Below are 25,470 nucleotides of genomic sequence, written 5' to 3' on the forward strand. Positions count from 1 at the left end.
CGATTGTTTAGATTGCGAAAAACTGTGATACCTCGAATGTTCATTTAATACATGTGCGGAATTTATACGGATACCGAGGTATATCGCATTCGATCACATTCTTTCGAATAATCCGTCTCGCTTTTCTCAACCGTCAAGTTGTTGACTCGCGTCGCGTCGCACGACTCGCACCTTGCACCTCACACCGTGCGAGTCGCGTGGCTTAATTTAGAATAAAAGTTGTTTTCGGAACACGGATAAAGGAATCGAGCGGAATAAATTGAGTGACGCCGCGACGTGTTTAATTATATAGCGAGCACAGTCTCTTAACGTCGTACGTTTAAACTTCGTATTTCATCGTCTTTGATATTTGGCGATCGTGGAGGATAGACACGAATGTGAGTGTTCGCATAAATCGATGACTTAATTACAGTTAATCAAAATTGCCTAATAAGCAGCAAGTGTAGCGGTGCCCTCTCGCGACGGTTGCTCCCGGCGAGAGTGGCGAGTGAAGTTAGCCGCGCGATTTACGAAGTTCTCTCTCTAGTTAGAGTCTACCTGCGGGGCGCGGGAGCCGCAGGGCATCACGGGCCGATAGGCGTCAAGCGGATCGTATAGTTTCATTCGTAGCCTTCTCCGCCGTAATTATTCCGTCGCCGTGTAACAAAGTACGCGCCGCGTCGCGAGATTAATACCAATATAATACCGGGAGTGCCGTGCAAAGTGTCGAATGCGTCGCGCGATCATAATCGCGCCGATATCGTCGATTTTTGCGAGGGAACGTTGCCGCGTCGTGAGTGAGTGCGCCGACGGAGATGCGAAACGAAGGAGGACCAAGGAGAGGAGGAGGAGGCCTAGGAGGCATCGGGCGACAGCGGGGCAACCGTGAGGTGAGTAATCATTATTTGGTTATTACTTTGCTGTCCTATCGGTCCTGTAGCGGATTCCGTCATTTTCTGAAGCGCGACTTGATTCGCCCATTTATAATTAATACACGATACCCATTGCTCGTTCGAGGTTTAACTCAGACGCAATTTCGCCGGAGATGCCGGAATATTCGATCTCCAGCATATGCGAAAAGAGACATTACGTCGCGAACGTTTTGCGTCTCTCTTTTATTCACACGGTCGTAATATTACTTGCATTTTTCGCGGATTAATTATGCGAACGATTAATGCGGAAATACGCAGTCGCGATTATTTCTTGCATTAACATTTTAAAATCAGATATCCTAAAATAATGTTTTAAATTTGACGGGCGCGATATAATTATTTACTTCAAGTATTGATTATCCCTTGGACACTGCTTTAATGTAAAAATATTTGTATGTTACAGATCGCCGCAGAGTTACAACTCCGCTGTTGCGCATCAGCCGGTGAGTTATTATTTTATTTCATTATCGAGGCAATGGATTTCTAAAGTTATGTTACAAACGTAAATAAAATGTATCTGTGAGAATTGAGGTATTATGAAATAATAACGAACAGTCTTTTTCTAACAATTTATTATAGATATTATATCATTACTATGTTTAGATGCATATATAAATGTCACGTTCACCGATAGGATATAAAATAAAATATTTATTTTTTTATTTACAATTTGCGACGTAAATTATTAGAAAAATTGTACTACAGTTTTACGTCAATAAAAACTCGCGGAACTCGACTTCGTTATGCTAGTGCTGAAAATAAATAATGCCTTTTGATCGTTTTTCCGTTGCTGCCGTATATATAGTAATGCAATATTTTTCTTGAATACGTACATTTAATTAATGATCTTTTTTAATTTAATATCACGCCAAATCGAAATAAATAAAATATAGAATATCAGCTCTTAAAAAATATGTTTTTATTACCGAAAAAAATATATTCAACTGATAATTCGTGGGTATTTAAATGCCATGCATGTTATTAAAACGCACAGAGTGTTAGAAGTAATATATTATTAACCAAAAATAATTAGAAGTAAAATAAGAAGTATAAAGTTATATAATCTACTGCACGATGGTCTTAATTAAAATGGATAAGAACGTAAATATAAAAATAATATTAATATGTTTAATTTTGTAATAAATTCACTAATACGGCACGTAAGTGTAAAATACATTGTAAAACTCCAAAAAATTTTATTATTTTAAGAAGTATCAACGTATAATATTCGATTTAAGAAATTTTTGCAAGTTCCGTCAAACATTAAAAATCTTTAATTTTAGAAATTTAGTTTAAATAAAAATAAAAGTATCTTGTTCATTTGGGTTACCTTTAGAGGCCGGGGGTGGTCGAAATATCGACCACCCAAAAACCACAGGTTATTCGATGTTTTCAGGCAAAATTTGTGTGTTGAATAAGGGAAAAATAGTAAAAAAAAAGTCTTCAAATTCTTTTCCCGCCCTCTAAAGGTTAATAATTATTATGTCTTCATTTTTGCGAGTCTTTTATAATAGTTTTTTTAGCTAAGCCGAAAACTCAGTTTTTAATAAGCAATTAAAATTTTTAATTCCCTTGATCGTCATGTTATATTATAGAGAGACATTTTATTAATATTCGCATTTTTTTAAGGAAGATTATAATAGCAGAAAATAGTAAAAACGCAGTTTAATGAAAACCAATAATTTTCTACAGTTTTTATCTTTTTCTTATAAAACTTTTTATTAAGTGATTTTATAAGTTTCTCTCTCTTTCCACAAACGCTACATGTATGCGATTACGAAAGTAGAACATATTATTTCGTGATAAATGATGGAACTGTATAACAGTTTTCTGGCAAAGGATATAAATTACACTGAGATTGCGTTTGACAGCAATATTTATATCTCATATTAGTCAAAGATATAATATAGCTGCTTCACAGAGAAAAATAAAAAGAGATACTTATATAATTTTACACATAATGGCTTTTGTTTTTAACAAATATTGATTTTTTAAAAATACTGCAATTCTAGTTTCTTTCATATTAAGTCTTTATTTTTATTCTCTATACTTATTGTTAGAAAAAAATATTTATATTATTTTAATATATTATAATAAAGTGTGTAATAAACGTATATAAAATTTAAACGTAAGACATACTTTGATGTGTCTCACTCGAAAGTGTATTCAAATCTATAGTCGCCGGTTATGTTGAGCCGCGGTAGTTACGACACGTTAATTTATTCTGCTGGAAGTCTCGAATTATCAAAACGTCACTTACAATAATATAATAGTGTAAAATCTTTCTCTCTCTCTCTCTCGCATCCAGAAATAGCCCGCGCTTGACTTTCACGAAATGGCAATCCGCTTACATAGCTTAAATATGAAACATCACACTAGATTTCTTAGCTCTCGTTTCTGATAGCAGAACCTACTTTCACGGCGTCCCTTAGTATTTGACATTACGTAAAGAAGGATGGTAAGTATACGCATAAATTCTGCGATCCGGAACACTAAGCTGCATTTGTGATCACTCAAGGCAGCGGTGAAGTCTTGGCTCCGGTTCATAAGAAACTTTTCTCTGGAATGTTCTGATGTATATTTGCTAAGAAGAAAAGTTCTGAGTATTAAGAAGTTAGTATAAGACCAGGTAAATTACGAGTGTCTTTCCCCCCATTTTAAATTCTCTAATATCAAAGATATAAGATGTGAACATATTATAAATTGTTTGCCAATATTTGCCTGTAGATATTTATTAAAATAAACTTTCTTGATTTATGTTATCAGTAATAAAAACATGAGTTGCAGTTAATGCTTTGCAATAATTCGAAAAATAGATTTATATAAAAATCAAACTCTTTATCAAAAAGAACAATTTTTTTAAACATTTAAGTAATTAAATTTAGCATGAGAAATAAATAAATAAATAAATATATGTACATATATATGCATACACAGAGAGAGGGAGAGAGAGAGGGAGGGAGGGAAGGAGCCATAGATAAACTTTAATATTTGAGATGATGTGAGTAGTAAGCGCAAGAGAGCTTAGAGTCTCTAAAGATCTTAAAACAGCTTTAAATACTAAAGTCTCTTAGCAATTACTTAGGTGCCGCTTGTTGGTAAACGTAGTTCTGAGCATATCCGTCATTTATTAACACCATGTCGCACGACTAAGCGGAGCCGGTCAAACGGAATGGTCGAAGTATAACCCGTTTCGAAGAAATGGTGATAGGGACAGGTGGAGAAGCAGTGCGAGAGAGTAACATAGGTTGACGAGTTACATCGTCTGCAATATTCGTCTTGTTGTGACAAGGCAGCAAATTGCTTTTGAGAGCGTTAAATTAATGCTCACGACATATATATCTTGCATGCATATATAGCCACGAATCTTCCGCCTAAGAAGACATCCTGTCCGGAGCATATATCGATCTTGAACACGTTTGTGAATACATTATTCGAGTGGATACAGTGCAAGTAAAATTAATCAAGCAATAATAGATAAAAATAATTTCTTTGTTATCTGCATCATGCACAGAAAAAAAATGTTAAATCAAGATTTATATTCTTATATATAAGCAAGAATCTATAATTTTGAAATGAGATATAAATTGCATTAAACGAAAAAAACTTGTTTGAATGAAGATATTTATATGGGTTAATCAAGAAAAAAAGTTGAAATAAAAAGTTGAAATTCTTATAAGAAAATTATAGATTCTTGCTTATACATATACAAGAATATAAGTCTTGATTTAACTTCTTTTTTTCTGTGTGTGCACAGTCGAAATATACACTACTTTATCGATTAATACACTTCTATTTAAAATGAGAATAATATTTCCATTTTATGTATTTAATGTCGTTTGAGCATTAGTCTTAAGATGAGAATATAATAATTTTATATTATAATATATGTATGTAATAGTTTTATATTATAGTGTGTAATTTGTAATTAAGTTAGTGTGTTTTTATATATTCAAAAAAATCAGAAAAAATAAAATAACTTAGCATCTTTCAATCTTTCAAATATTTCTGAATGCAAATATTTCAGATATTTTTTTTCTGATTTTTTTCATATTTTAGAACTTATTTAAAATAAATAAAATTTAAATCGCATATAATTAATAAGAGGAACATGTATGACTATAAAAGTAAATATTAATCTTTTTTTTTATTATTTATATCACATAATGGAAATATTATTCCCATTTTAAATAGAAGTGTATTAATAGATCGATAAAGTGTATATTTCGATTGTGCACAGCACATGAGCACACAGCAAATAACAAAGAAATTATTTTTATCTATTATTTCTTGGTTAATTTCATTTGTACTGTATCCACTCAAACAATGTATTCACGAACGTAGATAATAAAGTAGATAAATGTTTCTTCTTTTACTACTTAAACTTCAAACTTAAAAAAGTTTGGTCAGTTAAAAAAATATACATACGTATACGTAATGTGTTTTACTAACTTTATTTACCTGAAATATCTCAGCTACTTCAAGTAATAAGAAGAATATTATGTACAAAAATTGTATAGTTTTGAGACATGATAGGCTGGCATAATAGTTTATTTTTTAAATAAAGGTACAGGAAAAATCTGATGGCTTATTTTTTAAAATGGAATACCCAGTTTTTTATGGTTAAATTCTATAATATTTTATAATATTCTATAATAGAATGGCAAATTTTGAGAATAAAAGTATTAAGTACATTTATCTTAAAACTTACACAGTTTCTGTACATATATTTAATGTATATTATATTGCATATTTATACACTCTGTAGTACACATATTTAAATATCGAATTAGTATATGGAAAATATGATTATTTTGCAAATAATTAATGAATCCCCATCAGGGGAACAAGACAAAGTGCGATTAACCTATATTTCTTCACATTAATCTTTCAAGAGAACGCCACATTGAGCATCAAACATCCTACGCAACCACCCTCATCTGCCTTCGAAAGTTTCCCCGGTCTCGCAATAGAGATTTTCATAATGTAAAACATCTCCCTTGTATAACATCCCGTAGGAAACGAAGACTTATATTCCCCTTGGCTCGATAAAAGATGAACCATCCATCGGTTGTCGTCTTCGCAACGAATGTGGAGCAATATCTATCTAGCGCAATATTCACATATCGATATACTGAAGTGTCCTTATATTCGGGCACAAGTGAACGAATATACTCTATAATTTCAACGAAAACTGAGTGTCGTTGTTTCGAAAACGCTATATAGTGGAGCGGATGAAGCAACGAACCATAAAAAGAGAATTTGTGTTAAAGTATTCAGAGATGGATCAATCTTTTTCAATATGCATGAACAAGCGAAATCGTATGATGTTGATACATCTTTGATATCCTCCTTTCCGACCGCGAACCGGTAGTTTTTCTCTCCGCGATTAACTCAGACGACCGATATGAAGCTGATATCAGTATGTAAAGCGCGATGTTTCTGCGTGCAGTAAGATTTCCCGAGGGACTCGTGGTTCATCCACGCTAGGTGACTGTGTCTCCTCGTTCCGGAGAAACTTTATTTTTAAAGTCGCGTGCGAACTCTCGTCATGCATCCTTCTCTAACTACCGCAACCATTACATCACGCAGTTCACTTCCATTAAACATTAAGGAAAATTGCATCTGTAATAAATTAAAAAGTTTCTAGGTGGAGATGAGTTGCTCAAATTTACGATCCTCACCGGTTGCCTCATTAAACAAAATTTTTTACAATATATTTACAGTATAATGTTTGCTAATTGATTTTATACGAGTATAATATTATTTCTCTCTAACAATAAGTCTAGTTTTGTAATTTGCGAAATATTCAAGTATTTAAAAGTAACGAAACGTTTTTTTAATTTATAAAAGAGCAAAACTTAATTGTTCTAATTTTACATTTCTAAATTACATTGTTGATACAACTAAAGATATGATATTGTACAAATTAAAAGAGGAAACTATTTTTGCGCAAATCAATAATAGTTCTATTGTGAAAAATATATTCGAATTTTAATACAATAGATAGAATACAAATTGAGTGCGTAGTTGCATCGAAAATGAGTTGCATCTGAGAATGGTAATGAAACTTATGTTGAAAATTTTAGCTGGTTTTTACATCTGTTGTTTAATTATATTATAGACATGCATGAAGTTCCTCGAATTTTATATTATCTGATTTAGATTTTTAACTTAAATTTTGGATTAAAATGTGGTCGCATTTAAATTCGAGCGATGTGGTGTGAATTGATTAAGTGAATTAAATCGATTAAACTGCTTTTATATCAAGATTTTAGAAAAATAAAAATTGTAACAGTTTTATAGTGTAAACATTAGTAACTTACATTACTAATAATGATTGTCTATTGGTTTTAAAATCATTATTAAATTTGTAATAATTCAAATTAACTCTTAATCACCTAAAGACTTTACTTTCAATTATATTTCTTGATCCTATGTATATTTAAATTTAAAATAACTGTTCTAACGAAAACCGTGTTTCAAAGCCGACAAACAAACGGCGCGTAGTTTACTATGTTGGAAATATGTGTATTTGGAAATAATACACAGAAATATTGTCAGGCTACCAAGATCCAGCTCGGACCGTAATGGTATTTTCTTCTAAATTGATTTTATATCATGTCAGTCTTGTTTTCTTCTAATATTTAAAATTAAATATTAAGTTTAAATTTAAAATAACTTTTCTAAACGAAAGCATAACCGAACTTCAATTTATGCACAATGTTACCTCAAAGGGATATTAAAGTAATGGAATCAATTGTAACTGAAAAGCAAATGGCATTGATAACAGCTAAGGATTAAGGAATCGTTCTGCCCGATTTTTCAGCAAGTCTGAAAAATCCGTCTCATGAGATGCAGAAGCACTTAGCTCTAGATCGGCCACTTTTGCGGAGGCTCTTAAGCGGCATAGTATACGGAACACGTTTCACGATAACACGTTCTCGACGAACGAACATTGCGCGAATGCGGTATACACTAAAATCTCGCGCTATTGGGATTCAACGCGGCAGCGAGAGACGGCGACTGTAATCGAGTACGCGTTGAAGGGAATCTAGGACGACGACAGCGGCGACGGCGACGACGACGATGACGACGAAGACGATACGGAATATTCCTCTCGATTCTCGTGTTGCTCCGGCTGTCGCTTCGCTCGTATCTCGCGGACGATCGACTCTTGGTCGCGTCATTACTGCTTAATTTGAAACCACATGAAATTACTCGGATTATGATTGCAATCGAGCGACGTCGTCATCTTTAACGAGTCAGAACATTGGCGCGCGTAGTCCATACATATATCAGTATTATCACTCAAACGCAACATCATGAATGCGAGGAAATGCAAAAAAATATACATCCATTGCAGTTTTTAAAATCTGCAGATTCTATAAAAAAAAACCCCGGAATTGGATCAACTGAATCTGGTTTAACTGCCTGGTTTAACTCTCTCACAATCAGTTTAAATATTTATATTAATAGTACCTACTATTGGCTTAACAGCATCATATTATTATAATTATAGTATTAATATTTAGTTATACTTATTAGTTATAGTTATAGTATTAGTATTTATACTTAGTTATTTATACTTGTTGAATAAAAAACTCTAGCAGTGTTTGAATGCATTGTTATTATCGATGCATCTGTTACTAATTTTACTGTCATTAGTTTTTTGCATTAGAAAACAATTATCATTTTATTTACATATATTACCAATTCTATATTTATCACAATATTATACGTATTGTGCCGCAGGAATGTGTATCTATCGTAAAACTATGAAACTCCGCGTATTTTAAATTTTTCAGATCTATGTTATAATTTACATATCAATACTTTAGTATCTCGTGTTGTTATACCCTCTCACTACTTATAATGGTGCTACAAAGGAATTTATCTGAATATAGAATGCTTATCAAAATGCTAATATTTTTCTCTCGTAATGTTGTGATGAAACTTTTTTCCTCGACAATAGGGGTATTCTTTGGTGCACGACGTGATTGCACACACACATCAACAAGGTCTCTTTATCTCTTTTAATTATACTTTAGTTACGTAGTTGAATCAATGTCTCTCAGTTTAAAATAAATAAGAATTGATTTTGTACGTTTCTCTTTGGAATTTTTCATAACAATATACATAGATTTTTTTTTATATAATCGAGAACAAAACTGATAGAAGAATGTTGTTTCATTTAAATATCGTGGAATATTACATTTGCATGATTTTAACGCTTTACGAATGTCTATATCTTTTTTAAACTTTTTTAAACGTTTGCGTAATGTATATATGTATAGATATATATATATCTATATATATATATAATTTGCAATTCAACAACTTTTATAAAGATGAATGATGTTTTCCAGTTAGTTAAAAGTGGCACTTTTATCTTTGTATTAATATCTTTTATGCTAACATATCAAATGTACGAAGGAAATACGTTTCATACACAGTTTGCGCGCGTCGATTCTCATAAATTTTACCGTTATACGTCTACACATTAAAGAAGCTCCGAGGAGATTAAAAGTGGCGCTCTAAACTATCTCTCCGTATAATAAATCCGATTTCTAATCGAGGACAGTTGGACGGGAAAAACTTCTCTCTCCAAACGCTTTTCGCTGCCATATTTTCCACAGTTCGTAAAAAGCTGCAAGAATGAATTTCCTATCTTTCTCTGCCCTTTCTTCTTTTCTCTACTCTCCCTCAAATCCTGATCTTCCCCCCCCCCCCCTGCGTTCATCTCTTTGCAGACCGACGAAACTAAATTACGTATTTTCGAGCGCGCCGCCACGCCGCGCCGTCGCTGTCGTTGCCGCTCTCGGAAACTTTTCCATTTTAAATAAGAATAAATTCAGATCCGGAGTTCTCAGCTTTTGCGAGAAAGGCTCGCAGCGCAGCGGAGGCAACAGGACACTCTCTGGCTACTTCTTTCTCGAGGAACGGAGTGAGATCGGCTTCCTCTTCGCGGCGTTACGTCGCGGAGCGAGTGAGCGAATCTCGCGCCGTCACCTGCATATGAATTTCACGGGGGCGCGGCTCAAAGTAGATTTTCCACTTACTGCTTCTCTACGCCGTATAGTTACACAAGCGCGGTAACTCCAAGGAAAAATGTCTCGTAGTGGTCTTTCGCGATTTTATTTCACCGCCAGTTTACCGCCACTTTTTCTCGCCACGCGCGCCGCGACATTTGCGTTGGGAGGAAACACGAATCGCGGTTATTGCACAATCTTGAGATCGTTTAACGCTTGAGAATTTGTGGTAATACGCAATATAGAATATAGTATGCGAGCGTAAATTACAACGGTAGATATTTGCAGAGGAATAAAAATATATATTTTATGTAGAGAGAACGTACAGCTGAATTTGAAACTCGTGATTAAAGTGACACTTAGAGTGCTCACAAAAATGAATTAGAGTTTTATTTTATTTTAAGTCGAAAAGTATTTTAATATATCAGAAATAAAAGAGCAAATTGGTGTTATCTAGTATCAAACATATATTCTGCTTAATTTAGAAATGTATGAATTTATCAACAACTTATACAGAAAAATACATATTATAAAATAATACAATAATCTTAAAATAAAATACAAAACAGTTTCTCATAAAGGAACCTAGGTATACCGTTATGAGAGATGATTTGATGGTTGGTTTTCTGATAAAAGTTACTATTTTGCTGCTAAAACTTGGGAGCGTTCATATCGTGAGAACCGTGACTGGTTGCGTCTTCAATTCGACTTTACCTCAGACTTCGACGCCGCGGTATCTTGGTTCCGCGCGAGATACATGAGATCACGAGTCTGCAAGAACAGCCTTATCTTTGAAGATTTGATTTCGAGATAAAGAAATGGCGCCGTGGATCTCCAAGAGCGTGGATCTTCCGCGGATCTTGAAAAGAAAAGCCACCCCCGTGATCCCTGCGGAAAACCGTCGCTCGAGTAAACTTTCTCCTCGTCTTTCTTTGTGTCTCGTCTGGCTTCCTTACGGAAGCGACGAATCTCGTGTCCGAGAAGGAAAAAGATGGTACACGCTTGCAGTTTTATGGTCGATGCGGCGCGTTTTTCTTGTCAGAAATGAGGTGAGTGTGACTCTTGATCGTTATACGGATTGTTCGAGGTTTTTTTGGTCGCTGCAAGTAAGAGATACCTCTTTCTCTCGTTAGGACTTTGTTCGCGTGAAAAGGAACGAAATTCTGCGCTACTAACGGAGTATCGTTCGCATTCGTTGCAACGGATTCCGATCGATCGCCATAAAAAGGCTCGATCGGTGGACTCGCATTCATCTTTTTTTTCGGTGCCTACTCTTCTGCTGATCACGTAGCAATCGTATTTGTAGCATAGGGAAGAAAATTGGAAAGCGATCGCCAACACCGATCGAATTTGTCCATATGTAACAGAGTAAAATAGAAAGAAAAAAGCAGAAATTTATTGTAAAAATAATTTCTTAAAAATATATATTGGACTTTAAAATATAATAAACTATCAGAAAAATATATATTATATAGATAGATGACAGATTTTTTAATCTATAATTTCAAAAGATAGAAAATTTTATAAAAACTACTATTTATTAACAGAAATATCTATTATATTGATAATGTGTCATTATAAAATGTAAATCTTTAACGTAAGAAAATAAATTCTTAATATTTCTGATATGTAGATTAATATGTATTAATTAACTTATTATCTAAAGATTCTCAAGTAATAGTTCATCGTGTATTACAATTGATGTAACATTATTTAATAACCTAAGAAACAAAGACAAAAGTTAAAAATATATTACATTAATTTCTTGCTTTAGTTTATTTAAAAAAAAAACTTCGACGGTTTCTTCCATTTAAAATAAGTTAATAGTCGACGAAGGAGAAGCCAAGATACTATTTGCTTTAAGGCGCTCCCCTTTAACGTCCCTATATAACTTGTGGTATCGTACCCCAAATTCCACAGCACCTTTCCCCACTCTCTAGCCTTTGGCATTCTTGTGCCATAAGGGCGCACCGCATGTTTTGCAGTCATGTCATTTAATTGAAACTAATAAAGTAAAATGATTCGATCAAGCGATAAACATCGATGATTGACAGATAGACGGATAACCGATCGCACACTAATAGATTTTGCGTGCTATTGCGTATAATCGACAGTGACACTGATTGATATCTGTGAATTGAGTTGTTTTTATTCCCCTTCAAGTTAAAATCAATTTTAAGAACATTGGATCGAAATGCTTAGATATACAATAAAGAACAGTTCTTACTCATTGCTACAATCCGAAATTACTCATACATGTTATTAAATAAAAGAATTGATCAATAAATTTTTTATTTTAATCAGAATGTAAAATATTAGGAACAGTTATACAAAAATGAATTTAAATAGGAATAACGATATGTGCACTTTGCACCTATGTTTTGAATAAACAACCAATTAGCATAATTACGAGAAATTTATTAATAAATATTAAGAATCAAATTTCTTTTTATATATAAAATAACAAAAAATCAAATCCAAACTTTTGAATACAGTTGTGTTAACAATTTGAGACTAAAATAAATACCATTAAGATAGGTGTTCATATATAAAGAGCTTTTTGCGACTTTGTTTTATAGCTCAGATCAATTAAAATTAAACTCCTGATTCATTTTTGGCAAGAAATGCTGTTAAAAATTATGGTTGAAAATTTTGAGATATTTAGATTAAATTAGAGCAAACATGTAATATTTGACAAGATTTTTAAAATATATTATAATATTACAAATATATTATAAAACAGTAGATTAAAAAAATATTATGTAGAATATTTTAATAAAAAATGTCCGATTGCGTTTTAGTATATTTTTTAACGGATAATTGATGTATAATTCATATAAGTAATATATTATTACAGTTTGTATAATGTGTACAATATATTGACTGCTTGAAATCAACAGAGAAATTATGTCGTGCTCTCTAACATAATTTCTGACAAGGAGTACACTTGCAGCGGCATCATAGAAGTTTTCGCATTCGAGAAAATATCTCTCAGCCAATATCGTCAACGTCGGAACGAAAATGCATTTTGTGGACGCAATTTATTTCGATTGTGGAGGGACTCCTTCGAAGCTGAAATATGAAAACTTCTGTCGCGTCGGAACTGCGGTGCTCTCGAAAGAGAAGATTGCTCCACAGAGCGATCAAGATATAGTTTCGTAGCATTTATGGCATTCCTCAAAAATAAAAGATTTAAATTTACGTGCTGGTTTTCTCGGAACATAGATATAAAATGTATTGTTGCTCCTCGAATTCTTTTTCATTTAAGGTTCAATCAATTTAGATTTAAATTCCAAGTGAAATAAAAAGTTTATTGATCAATTTTTATGTAAAAAAACTAAAAAGATATCTTTGGATCACTACTTTTTATTTAAGAAATAAAATTAAAAAATTTAATAAGGTAAAAAAAATTTTGGATAACATTACACGGTGTTCCCAAGCGGTCACCCATCCAAGTACTAACCGTGCTCAGCGTTGCTTGACTTCAGTGATCGGACGAGAACTGGTACGTTAAAACGCGATATGAATGTTACCCAGGAATTTGACTTATTCGGTAACGATTTAACCAGTTTTAATTCGGAAGTTTTCAACGTGATTAGTGATATGTTTAATTATCAACTTTTCTTAAACAAAAAGGAATTTTGAAACTTTTTGAAGAAGAGCCAGAACTTTTTAAATTATATTGAAATTCTGAAAATAAAATGTTAACTGTACAGAGATCGTTTTGTTTTTAAATAGTTACAAATCTTAACAGCTTCATTGTTCATGGACTACAGTATTATAGTATAAAACCATCTAACTTTAAAATGTAAAGGGACAGAATGAGAGTAGATAAAAGGGAGATGGCAAGTCCGAAAGAACGATACCGCAAACGTGTCGCCCGATTTTTCAAAGTGCTCGCTGACTTTCTCAGTTTCCACAACGTGTGATGATAATCGCGGCGCTATCGCGGTGAATGAGAACTGACTGGACACATTGTCCCATGGCTGGAATGCGAATTATTGTGTGTGTAATATAGAACTAGCTTTCTTGTGGCGATGCACTCGGTGCGACAATATCAGAGCGCAAGTTCATCTGCGTTCCGCTTTCGCTCGGGAATTCCGGAAAATATCTTGCACGCGATGCGACAGAGGCAGTCGTACGTGCGTTGCATACGAAAGAGCCATATTACGTACCGACATTACTACTGGTCTTTCGAGAAACAGATTACGCGGGGGCGAACAGAACAATAGGAAGTGTATTCCGCGCTGTATATGAAGTACCGCTTCGCTACGCGTACATACCAGAAAATATACAGTTCCCGTGAGAAACGAAAAGCCACGTGGCTCATGCGTGGTGCTATTGCATTTCCTATCATTCGTGTTTGCATTTTCACACGATAAATTTCTGATATTGTCGGAGTAGAGCGCACAGGATGTTTCCGCTATCTGGACACAGCGGAATCCTTTGAAAACGTTCAAAAATCAAAAGAAAGCTAAAAGGGGCAACAAAGATATGAAGAAGTTTAGAATTGATATATGTAGAAGTGAATCATATTCGTGTAACAAATCTGTGTTAATGTAATAATTTTAGTAGACAGAGCTTTCTAGTTATTTTTTTTTGTTAGTCGCTGTTCATACGGTATATTACAATTATTCAACATGTAGCAATAAGAGAGTTGCTAGCGTGTTATTTACTTATATTAGAAAATTTATCAGGTGTACTATTTTGTGAGCGGTCTAGTAAAAATGTGTTTATAACATTCTTACTTTAAGGAAAAAAAATAAAACAATTTATCATATTTCAATTTATTATAAAAAATGATAAAAAAAAATGCAAAAGTAATACGGAGCGTATTAATCAAGAAATTACATGGTGAATTGCTTCCGGTGATTTGCGGATTTTGATTAATGAAAAGATGATAGTAGATAATTTACCTTGGCATATCTTTTCATACGAGGTATTATCACGTTAATGGCGAGTATTATAAGCGGGTAATTGCATAGTCCTCCAGTTAAATGACGTGTAATTTGAACGAAACACCTTTAGTCATACGCAAGAGCGAAACTTGCGGAACTCACAACGAAATTACTTCCACGTTGAACGTCCGTTATCGAAATTTCATCGTCAGTTGAATATAAGAAGACAATAAAAAATGAAGTGAAGCGAAGAGCTTTTAAATTAACCAATCGCGCAATTTTATTTGCCGATAATTGCCTAGTGAATGGTGCAGGCGAGCGAAAGAAAGGTGCTTTTAAATTCTGCTAATTACCGAAGCCTGTCCTTCTCTCCATTCCGGTGCGAAATAATATAGAGTCATAAAAAAAAATCTGCGTCGCGAAATATTGAAACATGCAGTGAGCAGTAACGACACCCTTCTATACTCGCACGGTTGCCCCTAAATTCGATTAATACTAATAGTCGTTAACTGAATGATCCTCCCGTATCTTTATTTCCCTATTAATTGCAATCGTGTTTTACTTGAAATTTAAGGATGTGCTTATTACTCACTATCTTGCACGTGTTAAATTGGTCATTGTCATTATTATATCGTATTTCTGCATTTATTTACCTCTTTTTAAAAATAATATTTAAATATAAAATTATTTTGTATATATATTTAAAAAATATTTACGTTAATGTGATACAAGAGCGTATGAAAATTTGCTGAATATTCGATCTTATCGCGTATCATATTTGCAATTGTTCTTTAATTATGTTAATAATAAAATATTAACTATGATACGCTTTATCTCAATAAACTTTTTTTAAAATAATAATTTAATAAACAAATATTTTATCTATTAAGGGTTATCGTTTTTTAAAAATGTTGCCGAACGAATTAATTAAACAAAATGCTCATACGAATTTCGAGTATTCGCAAAAAATTCAAGGGATGCTTTCGACACGTTTCAATATAACTCGTTTTTAAATCGAGCCATCCATTCGTCGTTCCGCTCCCGCTGGGAAAATCCGGAGATCCAACACGATTTGATTGATTGCACTCGCATATCTATGGGAAACTCGCGGCGACACATACGATATGCAAATGTGACACGCGTGACACGTCGTGACGCATTACATAAAAATAGGTTAATCCATTACATATGCTGGCCGATGGACAGGAGCTAGTCTGACATTTTTTTCGGGGACGATAGCCCCTGTAACGGGCTATTTCCTCCATGAACGTTACGAGATTTTATGGGTTAACGAAAAACGAACGTGTACGGCACCCTAAATTCCTTCTAGGATGCTCCACGAGTCGCAGAGATGAAAACGCATGGATAAAATGGGACTTTAGGGTGCGTGAGATATTCGCGTGAGAGTTGACGTGAAATGGAAAAATATTTTCCGTGAGCTCTTATCTGTCAACTTGTCTTGCTCATTTAAATAATCCATCGTCTGATGATATTATTTTAGAAATAATGGATTGAAATTTGTTTTAAATGTTATTATTAATAAAGTTATACAAGTTAGACGCTAATATATTAATTATTAAGATGGAATTTACTGCAATGTAGTTATTAAATATTTTAATAAAATGTAGTGCAAGTCAATTGTGAGCAAATAATCATGATATTAAATGTGTCTTCACAAATTATTTTATTATATCAAAAACATCAAGTACTTTTTGGAAATAAATAACACAAAATAAATTGGTATAAGTAAAAGGCTACAGCAAGTAATTGATGATAGAAAAATATAAAAAAAAAAAAAAAAACGAGAATATGTTTGTGAAAATCGCTTTGAGAAAGAAAGTCTGCTTGTGATAAGAAAATATTTCTGTACTGAAAATAGTAGTATATCGCCATCTACGACATAAAAAGAAGGAAAAACATAGCGAAGGAGGGTTTCCAGTCAATTTTTCCGCATCATATAACGATAACAGGTATTCTCGCTGCTATAACCGCCGCGACGAGAGAGAGACAGGAAACGAAGAGAATTTGTTGTTCTAACTTCGAAGTTCTAACTCTCTCTGTGAAGACTAATTCCGATCGTGTATCAAACTTTGGCTCTTTCGCGTGCTCATCGAAACGAAATGCCGAATTTCGACCGTCCCTTTCAAGCCTGTCTTCACTTTTCGCTTCGAAATATCGTTTAAATCGCCCCGCAAATTGAGAGATATTTCCGCTACGGGGAAACTATGAATTTCTAACGAAGGGTCCGTTCTGACGGCAGATAATAGGATCTATGACGATATCTACGATGTCAATGGTACATTGATGACACGGTTGATTACTTCCATTTCTTGTTTGCGTTTGTTTCTTTACAAAATAACTTAATTGCAATTTGTACGCTTTGTAAATACGGCTTTTAGATATACATATATCGAATAGTGCTGATGATATATTTAAAGAGAATTAAGATATACGCGAATGCTGTAAAAACAGAAAAAATCAAATAAACGTAAATATTATGGAAGGCAGACACATTCTCGATTTAGATTGTATAATAAAAAAGAACAATGTTCCAACGTTTAAATAAAATAATAGTTATCGTTATATCTACAATGGAATAAAATGGAGCTAATGAAAAGAGCGGTTTCTATCAAATCTATTGCATATAAAAGTTGAAAGAATTATCGTCAGTTTACATTTACTCAAAACAGAGAATGAGATAAAAGATTAATGCGATAAAAGATTGATGCGTTAGCGGAACGAAGGCCGGTCGACAGCTTTTATTCTTTATTATTTAATTTGCGAAAACGCGTATCGAGAAACACGGCAATCGTCTGCCGAAAAGCGCAATCGTCATGATGCAATGATGATAAATTGTTGGACGCAAACGAACAATTAATTCCGCCAGTATAATAAATAAATGAATGAACGTACTCACAGTTCTGGATGCGCTGTCGTTATATTTACCTACTTCTGTCATTTTCGACGCTTCCCACATGGACACTCACTTACTTATTCACGGCACGAAGACACGGTCACAATTGTACGCATTAGGCTTGTTGTTCCAACTGTCCCGAGTTCGGCTTTCTCGTTTCCTTTCAACTCTTCCGGCTAAAGAACGTAGTAGAACAAAGTTTAGAAACCCCTATTCGCAAATTATTATGTAAACAGGCGTATGTTGCTGCTCGTTACGTACCATTATGACGGCGTAAGTGATAAGGTATATGAGAGATCCTTCCGCCTACGAACTTAAATGAGCTTATTACCGTACCCCAATTAACGCAACGCCACAATCATCCGTCGTTTCGTTCGGAGATTCGACGCGAACATATGCTGGTGATGCCCGTAGTCGATACGCGACGATAAATCAGTGTGGATCGGCTTGAACTAGCGACTCAGTCTACCTCGAAGTTATAGGCGTGAATTATAGACTTTCAGGGCAGGCACTATCTTGCTAGCTATGTACCTTTGATTCGCGTTTAAGTACCGTGATTGCAGATCGATTTTTCTGTTTCGATGAATGTAATTAACGCGCCTTGCGAATGTAATTAATCGTTATTCAGTTAATATTTATACATGTGCTTCTTCGATAATTACGATTTCCTTCAATACACTTATACTTGTTTCGATAAAAAGCCAAGTTTCAAAAGTCTATAATATAAATTATAAGTAAAATTGGTATGTCACACATTCGGAAAACGAGCTAGAGTTATTCATGGCTTTATTAACTTTGTTAATATTATAGTAATATGCTGTAACGCTATCAAATCAATATTCTCAAAGCTCGATTTTTCGATAAATTATTTCTCGCATATTAGGAATAATGTAAAATAAAATAAATCAATAAAAATAACATTTACGTTTTGTCAGATATTTTCAATCGTTTGTTCACTTTACGCGATGTGTTAAAGTGCTACTGCTTTTAAATATCTGAAATTAACATAGTACGAAGCAAAACGTGGCGATTCGTTGTTACTCCACTATTACATTTATATTGTCGAAAAATTTAGTCCGTCATTTATAATCGCTACTATTCGCACGGCACGCAAAAAAAAACAACGGATAAAAAAGAAATTAGCGATTACCGAGCGAAATGAGATTAATTATCCGACCGGACGGGAGCGTGAGCGGCGTATCGCGCGTCACTCACCACCGTGAGAGATGCATCGCGTGCCTAATTGAGCATCGAGAACATCGTTCGAACGGCCGAGCGCGTTTGATGTATTAATCGCATTAAGACACGCGGCAGTGATCGGCCGTCGTTATTATGTTCGTGTTACGTTGAGCGCGGCAACGCGTAGCGGTCGCGATTTTATTACGATGCTCGCGCGTCACTGGCGCGTCACGTGACTCGACGGTTTTTCGTTTGACTCGCGCGGTATCACCGACGTCACCCCCGCGCCGCGTCACCACCGGCGGCGCCGGCTCCGCTGTGCACCTAGGCGTGCGGTTGTCCTTGTCGATCACTCGCGTCGCTCACTCACGCCGCGCGCTCTCGTTTCGCCGCAAGACGACGACGCCGGGATCTCATCGCGTCCATCCGCTCGACTTCTTCTTCTTCTTTAGCTTTTATTGGCATCAGGTGGTGTGTAGTGAACCGTAGTGATCGAGACTCGCAGTCAGATATCCGTGAACGCGCGTCGGGAGTGCCGAATCAAGCGACGCGCTTTCGTGGTTAGATCGCGGGTGCGATCTTGTGTTTCGCTAACCGGCGGCGTGAGCGTTGCTCCGGCACGAGTCGGCGCCCCTCATCGGCGCGCTAATTATCGGGTATCTCATCGTTTTCGCGTTGTATGCTCGCGACGGGAGCGTCGGAGTAAGATGTCAATTGGATGGCAATTAACGGTGTTCGTTCCGCGGCCGTCGAATCTCTCCGGCGATGCCCGCCGAGTTGCCGAGCTCGGTACGTGACGTCACCGCCGGCGCTTTGGCATATGTAGTTGACGCGATTCGAATTTTTCATGCGCGCGGAAAACGTATCGAGCGCGCGCGTAACGAACATGGACGTTCGTCAAACGCCAGAGGCGAACAATCGTTGCGTTTCGTTTCGCTTTGTTTGCGTTTTTCAAAATGCGAATCTCGGCAGTGTCGCGTAAGTGATCAGTGGTTAGCGCGAATGATTGTAAGCCGCGTTCTTTCTCCCGCTGATTCGTATTCGCGTATGCGTATGTGATCTCGAAACAATGGAACAATTGCGACAGCTGTGCATTGATTTGGTAAACATTTATATTTACTCGTATACTGTATTCTCCTCGCAACCATTTACTTATTCGTGATGATTTAACGTCATCGCGTTATATAGCGCTTTGACAAATATCAATATCATTAACTTTAAATGCTTGTATGAATATTAGCGGCAAAATCTGATTTCAATAATTGAAAATCATTGTCGTTTTATTTGTTGAGAAGCTGCAGATGCTTATTTCGCGCTATCTTGGATAATTATATATGAGTTTAAAAATTATTTTAATTTGCTTTCAGATTGACTCACGGCCTCATCTACCGCAGCCCCGTTCGACATCATTATGGTGAGTAATGAATTAGTGCGAAATTTTATAATTGAAACTAAAACACTATAGTTTTTTTCGTTAAATTTTAATTAGTTATTTTAAATTTTTAAAAAGACTTGGAGAAAATTCAAAGATTAATAGTATTAATATTAGTTCGGGATTAATATATACCTATATATTTATATAAGACGTAATGTATACAATATTTTTAAACTCTTTTGTGTCAATCCTGTTATTTATAAAATGTATCGTAACGACCATCTACTAACGTCATAATCGTTATAGAACCTAATTTTGTCATAGTGATTGTATGCAGCAAAAGCTCGAAATGCTGCATTGTTAACTGTTGCAAACTATCGCAATGAATTCCCTGTTTACCGAGCTTTTTCCCTTTTTCCATGCTTTTTCTATTCCGGCTTTGTATGCATACGTGCAATTTGCTAACGATAGTTGTTCCGCAACAATCATTCGGAAATACAAAAGGGTGCACAACGGCAGGCATTTGTCTTTTTTTTATTTCAATATTCTATTGTCACAATATCGGTTTGTCTTGTCGATTATATTTTGCCGTGTTTGAATAGGATGTATGGGAACTTTCGGAAAATAAGAAAATATAATAACTTAGAATTACATTTTATATTATTTTTTGAGCTTAGGTATATTAAAAGAAAATATCCGTTATATAAATCCATTATAAAGACATGTAGTATGTGAAAATGTATAAGAAAATACAAAAAGTGCACATATAAAATGTAAATGTGCATATAATAAAGATCTGAAAATAGAAAAACGTGTATTACGGAAATATGAGAGCGAGAAGAGCGAAAGAAAGAGGAAACAGATATACTGAATTAACATCATAAATGAAACTAAACAAAAATCTAAAGTTAATTTACGGCATTTAATATAAAGATGTTATGTAAATGTTTTTAAGATATACGAAAAAGTTAACAAACATTATCGAAAATGTTATCCGAATAAATGTTAAGTCGTTATCCGAAAAATACTTTTTACGGCCGTAGAACGACTAATTCTCTAGTTGTCGTTTTGACATTTTAAAAATATAAATTCTATCTTTATTTTTACATAAATTATTATAATCTTTAAAGTTTTTGATTTTTAAAATAAATAATATACATATATCTTTGTATATAGTGGTACCACACGTTAAAAATCTGGCATTTATTAAATTTTGTAGTCTACTGTTCCTGGCAAATTGATATATTGATCAATATATTTGCTGCTACTTTGCGATTTATTGTGTTTGCCATACCGAACGGGTTCATTGTGAATAAATAAGAATTGTAGCTTAATGTTTTAATATGGAAAGACAAATTTAATTTGAGTTTAATTTTAATTAAAATCTACATCAACTCTCTCTCTGTCTCTCTTTCTCTCTGTCTCTGATAGTACACGTTTCTCGCATAGGTATCTTCCGCAAAAAGAAGTTTGTGGACATTCTGTATACATGGCACGGATGCATTTGTACAACGCTTGCCTCATCAGCCTGATTGGCTCGTTCTAGTACACGCAAAACGAATGTCGCACGTTTTGATCAGTCTATTGTCCACTGTGAAATCCGCAATGTCGATACCCGCCATTTTCGTGTTATCCGACTTCCCTCACGCGCTGTATTTGCGTGTAAATCGCGATGGGTACATGCTTATGCATTTTGCAGCTCTCTCTCTCTCTCTCTCTCTCTCTCTCTCTCTCTCTCGGTATATAGTCTTGTGCAATAGAATCTCCAGCACGCTCTCGTACAGGTTGGTCAGAAATAGTCGGCAATCGATAGTAACGATAGGGATAGAAAAGATAATGTCGGGAGGATTGTGTAATCTGATGCTGTAATCCGTTAGCTATTCTGAAAAGCTGATCATAATAATTTTGTCGCCATTCGTTACGAGCTTTATGTAAATGCATAGTTAATTACACGTATACATACACATGTATACATACGCACACATGCGCGCATGCACGCATTTGCACTCTGGTATAATCATTTAAAATTTATAATCGTTAGTTGTAATGCACATCGTATATATATAATACTAGTATATAATATGTTACAGAATGAAATGCATAATCGAATGCGTTGCGCAATTAAAGCGATTATTAGCGGCAGCGCTGGCCGCCGGCGGTCGCGAAAGAAAATAGTTGGATATTATTCGTAACGAATTCCGTACGCATTAATACGTACAGACGTTATTCCGCTTAACGCTTAACCGATTAATTCGTGCAGCAGCGACGGACGGTTTAATCCTGCCGGATAATGACCGCCTGCATGCGCGGCATGAACGTCTGGCGCTTAAAGCCGAGATGAAACTTCTGTGTGTAATTCCATTAATTGCGGCGTAAATGTGAGCCGCGAGAAATATCGTTACAGACCGAAATTTCTTTCTCACATAATGCATTTTACATGTACGCGCGCGAGTTTATGTGCCATGGCTCTCAGGAAAATATTAATGCATTAAAAGGGTAGACATTATTTTCCGCAATTTGGTTGCGGAAGCATCGGAATACGAGAAGTGATGGGCATCTTCTCGAATGCATTTTACTCGGAAATGAAAATTGAGAAAATAAATCGTAATTTAAAATACTGCAATGTAAAATTTTTGCAGGTATATCAAGCACTATTAAAACAATATTCACTTTTAGAATTATCAATAAACATTTTTCGTTGCATTTTATCAAGATTATACGATTATGGAAGAAATAATCTTAGCATACGTCGATATAATTATTTACGCACATTATTTAAATTTCTTTAGACATATACGCACATTATTTAAATTTCTTTAGACATATACGATTAGTTTCCATGATTATATCAATTGTCACTATTATGTTGAACAAATAGAATCCTTAACAAGAAAATCATTAACATTATTTGATGCTTTTAAGCTCTTTCAAAACATGCAGTTACAGAGAACTTAAGTACTCTCGTCACATGACGTTTCTTTATCATTGCGCGAAGTTCAATTCTGGGATATTAACTATAATCTATGATTCCGCATGGTCCGCCGGTAAATCGCGCATTAGACCCCGAGAGTCAGCCGAGCGATTTTCTAACTCTCCACTCGGGAGCTCGCGAGAGCGTGATCGGAGTTAACTCTCGAACTCGGTGGACCGCGCGAGGCGATAAAACACGAGTAATATCCAAACTCGAGTATCTATCGGTGTTCCTTATGCCGGTCGAGTACGCGTGGTCGCTCGATGCATAATATTCCGTGACAAATGGCGGATACATGGGGGTACGTATTACGTGGGCGAAAGATACGACGAGAGAACTGTGAAAAGAGAATGACGGATGCAAGAGGCTCTGTTGGTATTTCTGGCAGCACAACGAAATGATTATTCTCACGGCTGTATCATAGGTATTGAGCAATTGTTCCGCGTTCCACGATTATACCGTCGACATTGCGATGTACGTTAGTGTGTACACTGGTGTACAAGCCGATCGGATGAATCCACAACCTGCTGGGTATTACTGCATTAACCAATGGAGCCGGAGACCGTACGTGCTATCTGACCGAGAATTCCAATTTCGAAATCCGCGGCCCGTTCCTGAAACGAGATCAAAGTTAGATCGTGCTGCATTTCGTGACCTCCTCACCGATAACCGATGCTTCTCCCATAATCGATTTGTTATTCATCCTACTAATAGGATGAAATGTATTTCAAACCTTCAACGTCTGAAAATCATAGCACTGTCTTTTCCTAATTCATTTCTGATTCTTCGTCATAACAAGATGCTTTATTTTATTGATATAATTATTGGTGTATATATATATAATTATTTTGGATTCTTGTGCGTTTTAATTTTTTGTTTTTTTTATTTTAATCCTGCACTATACAGAGAAAATATACTATTTTTTACATTATTCTTGAATCACGATTGACTAAATCAATACTGCTATTTTTTGAGGTTTTATTCTACCGCGTAATCACGCTGGTTTCGCGGTAAAGTGCAGCCTCTTGTGCAACGGGCTTTTGGGTGCCACTGGAGAAGTGTCACCGCTGAGGTTAAGCGGACGACGGTGACTAACGAAGTCGTAGTCCGTTAACAGTGTTAAGCGCGCGGCACCGCAATTTACTGTTACCACCGCCAACAAGACCGGCCTATTTCCGACGGAGGCACGCTCTGTCATATACGTACGCGCGGCATCCACGAATGCAGTTGCTCATATGTGGATACATACCGTACGTGGATATGACATTTTGTAGCACGAAAGCGAGCTCGATAAAATAACGTATTATTACGAAGCCGATTTCCGGAATTGGATTTATGACGGTCGCTCGGCATTTTACCAAACTGTCCACCGGTGCAATGGGCCGTGAAATTGTTGGCAACGCTCTTAATAAAGAGCCATTATAAAGTGGAGTCATTCGCAATACTTCGTCCTAGTAATGCCGTTTTGTTTCACAACGGTCGAAAGAAGCGACAGCGCTCGACCAAACATTTTCTCTCGTTGAAGTCAAAATTGTGCATGCGGAATCATGAGATTAATGTCCCTTAAATGTTTTCTTCCTGAACGATTATTCTTTGGCGGAGATCAACATTCCTTTGCTTACTCCTAAGAATCTAGAATTCTGGAGAATAACGCGTTTTTACTAAAATTAGATGCGATTTACAAATATTCAATGAATGACAATAGGTATATGAAGTTACTTTTTAATTAGATTTATTTCAAATTTTTGAAAAGCCAAATTATTTACATTTTTATTTATAGTTTTAGTTTATAATTTTGTAATGTTGTTCTGATGCAATTACTAGGTATTGCTCATAAACATTCAAAAATATCTTTATAAGAAAGAAAATTATAATTTTTAGAGCAGATGAGAATATATATTTAAAAAATAATGTAATTTTTAATATTTAAAAAAATTAGTTAGAAATAAATTAAGAATTCAATTTTCTTCTTAAGAGAGTTTCACATTTCTTGATAAAATTATATATCTTTGTAATTTTATATAATTCTATTTGAACAAAATGATTTAAGTACATATATTTAAATGATATAAGTGCATATATTTATGTGACTTACGTATTATTCACGTATAATCTTTCTCTTAATAAATTAGAAAGAAAGAAATATACTTCCTCGAAACGGCAACTAACAGTCTATTGAAATCAAATAAT

The 25,470-nt window shown here is 34.9% G+C and overlaps 1 protein-coding gene and 1 pseudogene across 4 annotated transcripts in view; one reads left to right on the plus strand and one right to left on the minus strand.

Annotated features, from left to right (window-relative positions):
* The window catches only part of LOC112461302, a 239,338-nt gene that overhangs the window by 40,990 nt on the left and 172,878 nt on the right, over window positions 1-25,470 (plus strand). For 2 of the 4 annotated variants that reach the window (XM_025026497.1, XM_025026499.1), the window contains one exon: window positions 20,302-20,348. The gene's annotated coding sequence lies outside the window, so the exon portion shown is untranslated. Of the gene's footprint in view, window positions 1-1,316; window positions 1,355-19,916; window positions 20,037-20,301; window positions 20,349-25,470 lie in introns of those variants that run through there. The other 2 variants (XM_025026498.1, XM_025026500.1) reach the window with 2 other exon arrangements.
* LOC112461313 lies at window positions 13,358-13,477 on the minus strand (annotated as a pseudogene).

The sequence above is a fragment of the Temnothorax curvispinosus genome, unplaced genomic scaffold (genome assembly GCF_003070985.1).
Source record: "Temnothorax curvispinosus isolate PA1 unplaced genomic scaffold, ASM307098v1 QBEX01011250.1, whole genome shotgun sequence".
Classification (NCBI taxonomy): Eukaryota; Metazoa; Arthropoda; class Insecta; order Hymenoptera; family Formicidae; genus Temnothorax; species Temnothorax curvispinosus.